Source organism: Dipteris shenzhenensis, chromosome 17 (genome assembly GCF_047967505.1).
Source record: "Dipteris shenzhenensis isolate YYH24624 ecotype China chromosome 17, Dip_SZ_1.0, whole genome shotgun sequence".
Classification (NCBI taxonomy): Eukaryota; Viridiplantae; Streptophyta; class Polypodiopsida; order Gleicheniales; family Dipteridaceae; genus Dipteris; species Dipteris shenzhenensis.
The window spans coordinates 36,334,509-36,340,383 of NC_141612.1; positions in this window are offsets into that span (position 1 = coordinate 36,334,509).

Consider the following 5,875-nt stretch of genomic DNA (forward strand, 5'->3'; position numbering starts at 1 on the left):
TGAGTCCAACCCCCCAAATCTAAAGTGCCAATGTGCTCCATCTTGACCTGAAAGAATGTGTCCAATTTAATAGTCTAGACCTACACAAATGGCCCACCATCTTGACCTAAAAGAATGTGTCCAATTTAATAGTCTAGACCTATGCAAATGGCCTACACAATCTAATAGTCCATACCTACATAAATGTGTCCAATTTAATAGTCTAGACCCATGCAAATGACCCACTATCTTGATCCTCTACCACTCTAGCCCATCAAGACAACCTCGTCCCTGTGATTCCTCATTGTCTCAACTTGCAAGAGGCCTCCTGGTCCCACTCTATAGTATTTGTGATTGTAATACCCATGGGAATGCAAGAGAAATTGAATCTTGAGAGGTGCCCCTTTGCTCAAGAACTATGTGGAACAATGGTGAGGAGTCCAAATACTAGTCAATCCCTCCCACATGAGTCAGGGACCGTTGAGTTAATCTATGTCATCCATATAGCTACCCCCCTCAAATGTGAGAGAGCATGTACAATGGCCTCTATATACCCAAGAACATAACTCCATACCCCAAACGACCTCATTGGGCCACAGTCCCACTATGCCTAGCCCATATGTGTTCATTGCCCTAGCATGCATGTCTCTAGATCTTGGACCTTTGGGTGCCACATAAGCACCTTTCTCTCAAACTCTTCCCTATATGTCAGGCTAGCTCAAATAAGTCCCTAGAATAAGCACCTCCAAACCCTAAGAAGGCTCCTCATCACAGGGAGCCCTTCCTTGTGAGGGGCACTCCACACCCCAAAGGACCTTGCTATGCCATTGTCCCAATGTGCCTATCCGCCAATATGTGTCCACTACCATAGCATGTATCCCTCCAAATCTTGGACCTTTGGGTGCCACATGAATGGTTGCCTCTCAAACTCTTCTCAACATGTGGGGCTAGCTGAGATCAGTCCCTAGAACAAGCACTGACAAACACTAAGAAGGCTCCTCATTAGGGGGGAGCCCTTCCTTGTGAGGGGACCCATGAAAAAATAAACGTATGGGACTGTTGCCACTATATCCACCCATGTGGGGGTGTTGCTGAGAATCCCTCACTTTGTAGCAAGAGCTTCTAGGGCTCAAAGCTTGGGGTGAGACCCCAGACTACTAACTTGCCAAAGAGGGCTATGATCTAATAATGCCCATCCCTCCCTAGTCCTGTGGTAGGATCATTGTCTTCCATGTGACTTTGGCACTAGTGTTCCTCATACCGTCGGAACCTATCCATAAGAAGTTATGCACTAGGCATATGAGATGAACCATGAAAGCTTTCTAAAAGCACCTTCATGACTCAATGTATTAGGACATCACCAAAAGGACCTAGTTGGCCAATAAGTCCGTACCTAGCAAAGAGAGTTTGGCCAAGCTCCAATACAAAAGCTTATATTGTAGACTCTTCATCATGCTACTGGGACATCAATGCCCAAGTAATGGCCTAAATACCTTGCTGTGCAACCTCTTGGAACCCACAAGAACTCAAATGTATCTCCCCATAAGTTCTCTTGGAATGCCTCAATTACTATGAGGAAACCAACTGACTTGGTCCATTTGATGTTGGCCCTTAAGGCTAGGCAATATGTCTGTAGGGCCCTAGGGACTCTCTCTAGAGACTCTACCATGCCCTCAACAAAGAGCATCATATCATCCACAAACTCTAAGTCTAGGAGCTCCTCCTCCTAGTTGATCAGGAGCCTCATCCCTGAGAGACCTATTGCCTGGGAATGAAGGAAATAGCCAAGAGCCTCTACAATAAAGAGGAAAAATAAGGGAGCAAGGGGGCATCCCTATCCGATTGAGTGAAAGGGAGAAAGGCTCCCCCATGTCATCGTTGATGAGCATCTAGCTAGCACTCCTTGCATGCATCACCCATCTAGCTAGCACTCCTTGCATGCATCGCCCATCTATCCAAAAATCCCATCATGTGCATAGTGCCCTCTAGAAAAGACCACTCTACCCTATCACATAAGCCTTATAAAAATCCATAAGTATGATTGCAATAGGTTGAGACTCCACACAAGCCCAATCCACTACCTCCCAAAAAGTGAAGATGTTGTTTAAGATGATGTGCTCCTTAAAAAATCATGTGTGTGGATAACATTAGTGAGGTGGAGCCTACACCACAAGCTCGAGACCTTGGCTAAGATCTTATAAGTGATATCCTATAAGGTCATCGCTCTCCACTAGCAAAAATCAACCTACTCCCTGAATCTGGATTCAAGTAAATCTAGCCTCTATTCAAGGACTGAGGAAGCAAGCACAAGTCAAAGATATCCTCAAAATCCAACCAAAGTGGGGTGGGAATATGCTCCCAAAATCTCTAAAAGAAGCCTCTTCTCTAGCTAGCAGGTCTACTTTCTCCTGGTTGCAAGAGTCAAGCTGTCCTCTCTAGGGAATTTCTTAGACAAAGGGTCCTTGAGGGCCTTCCAAAGCTCCTCATGAATGAATGGTGCCTCTAGCTATCTACTCAAGCTCAATAAGGCCACTTGGGCTACAAGAAGCAAGGGAGACTTCTCCTTGGACTAAAACATCTACCAATAGAAGTCTTTGGTCACCTCAAGAATCTCTTGTGGATCCATATGTAACTGACCTTGAGCAACCTCTACAACTAAGTCCTAGCATATTGTCTCCCTACTAAACCCATCTGGCTCAAGAGAACTAGTATCAAACTTCATTTTGAGAAACCTTTGTGGCTTGGAGGTCAAGCCTCACACTCTCCTATCAATCATTGAGCCTGGACATCAAGCCTCAAACTCTCCTGTCAATCATTGAGCCATTGAGAGCATAGATCTTGTTCTCTAAGTCTCTCTATGGATGATCAATCAGATCTCAAGTCTCTCTATGGATGATCAATCACATCTCAAGGCTCTCTTATACTCTCAAAGAGCATGCCTCTACCTAAATGCCTAGGACTAGAGCTTCTTGCTACTCCTCTTCATTGCATTTGCCACCCAAGTAGCCCACCTACCCTCAAGCACATCCTTTAGCTATTGCCAAACCTCAGCTACCACTACATGTTGCATCTCCTCTCCTAAGCATATGGGATATGAATTCCCCCTTTGAGGGAGTCCCCAACAAGGCTGCTCTAAGTGAAGCTCAATTAGTGAGTGATCACACATTGTAGTGCCTACTAGAATGCTCATGGAGCCCCCATATGCATCACTTAATCCCCAACATAAAATCTGTCAATGTACTCTAGCAAACCATTATGCCTTCTCTATTTGAATAAAAAAAGAAGGCTTCAAAGGAGCCTAAAGAACTCCTCCTTTCTCCATGGTCACGTCCACCAATCAAGAAGATAAACCACTCCCTTGTACTCCTCTTCGCTCTAATGGCATCTCAAAGAAGGAAGCTCCTCCCTTCTTGTCCTTCTCAAACTCTACATTGTTCAAATATCCTCCAACAATCCAAGAGCCAATATCTAGGGGGCACTCAATCAATTGCCTCCAAAATAGCAAGGTACTACTATTTGCAAATAGGTGCATACACTTTGAGGATCCCAATCATAGACTCACCCACCTAGAGACCCATCCAACTCACTAATCAAAAACATCTTGGGCCACTACCTATTGGGAGACTGAAATACACACCCCTCCACTCTAGCCTATTGTGGGTACTCCTTCATGCCTCTACTCAAAAGTACACAGTGATAGTGTCCAATGTCCAATGTTGAAAACATATGATCTTGAATCAAAAGAACGTCCACTTCTCATCCTACCACAGCCCTCTGCAACTTGTGGTGTATCAAATGATGTGCTTACTACCACGCCGCACGGTTGTGAAGCTAGTGCATGTTCTAACTCACTATGATGGGGAGGAAAAAAGAGGGAATAGGGCCCACCTATGAGTGGGAGCCTGCACCACAACCTCAAACTTCTATGACTTCAAAGGGATCTCGGAAGGAGAGTAGTCTATGTTTGTGCAACGACATACCAAGGGCATGACCGACTCTATGACAACCCTTGATTCAACATGAAATTAAGTATTTCTCTTATTCTTTCAATTTCAGTGTGGTATATTATTGCCTATGATTTTTATTTAAGATGTATAACATTGTATGCTAGAACCATGTTGGATCATGCTTACTGTGGTGATATCTATTGTTTTGATTTAAGCATGCAACCAGCTAACTAGTCTCTGCTGTTAATGATGTTGAATGATTGTATCCATGGAGTTAGATTGCTTGTGGATATTGGACATTGTATATATATTTTTAATAATGTTGTTTTGGCTTGCTAGCTGGCTCATGTCCCATTGAGTGACATAAGGCTAGCACAATCAGCTTCATTTCCTCTATACTACATTGTATCGGTAGATAACTAAGCTAGTTTTTTTTATGTTCAAATTCAAGATGTATAATATGTATGTTAGAATTGTGTGGAGCCACTGCTAATGAATACACCCATTGTATGCTCTTGGAAATGAAATTTAGTCCAAGTACTTGGCTATCCCATTTAAGAAAGGCATATGCATGTTTTTATGCTCAATGGGCTATGTGCATGGATTCCCTTATAACTATACAAAAAAGGATAAATTAATACATATTAATTTTTTGTCTACATGCTTTTCAAGTAATTTTAATATTATGATAAGTCAGTGTTAGCCACCATCACTAGGGAAATTGGCTATTGTATAGAGATGGGAGGGTCATTATCCAAGAGAAGAAACACCCCCAAAAAAAAATTGGGTGGTGTACAGAGATGGAGGGTCATTATCTTATATAAGAAACCCCTCCCCTAAAAAAATGGGTTTGTAGCCTATGAGATCATTAGTGTATTGCCACTTGCCCTTCAGAATATGAATGGGGCTTTGTTGTCCTCACCAAGAAATTTTGTTGACTTTTTGAGAAAAATATCCTATTGTATACATTGAAAAACACCATAGCCTAGAGAGAGGACTACCCATAGTACATGCATACATGTTGTAGTCCACATTCTGACCAGAGGCCCATTCTGATGGAGTGGTATGAGGGTCTAGACGAAGGATATGTACGTAGATATCCTAGTTTTCTAGGAGGATGCCATCATTATCCCATCTACACTAGGAGGGATCAACTACACGTAGAGATCAGAGTATGTACATACTAGGGCCATTGTCATACCTGTGGGATGTATCTACTAGATATGTGCTCATTTACAATGGGTTATAACAATGGCTAGGTTCAAAGAGGTATGCATGTTGCCCTCATGAGGGTAGCTAGATTGGAAGGATATACATACTTCCCTCATGGGGGTGGCCAAGATTAGAGGGATATGCATTCTACCCTTAGGTGGTAGAATGTTCTCTTTGACAATGCAAGTACTCATAAATAGTGATATCTTCGGTATAAGAGTTGAACCTACCTATGGTGGGTGGTAACCCCTCTTATGTTGTGAAGTTTGCCAAGAGGATTATGAACTCTAGTGTGCCAGTGACTCCTTTATGAGTTCATGAATATGAATAGAACTTTCTTTTTGTGCTCTAAAGATAGATCACATAGATGTATTGCTTGGCAAAGAGTGGTTCTCCCAATCGAGCCCTCATTATGAATTATGTGGGTCACACTAATACTTTTTATATGCGCGGTCAACATATACTCTAATGTGGTAGAGTACATTATGGGATCCTTGGCCTTCACTTCATAGATTTCTAATCTCATAACCCACACCCTCATGCTAGGAATTAGACCACTCCCACCTATTCTTTGACTTATTGCTTCCCCAAGACGCTCATAGGACCCCCCATCTACATACTACCATTATGACTTCGACCACTCATTAGACCAAATATAGTAGTTATATTGCCACTCTCTTAGAGCACATAGATGAGCATCTGACATACATTCCAAAGCCTCTTCTCTTTACTAACTC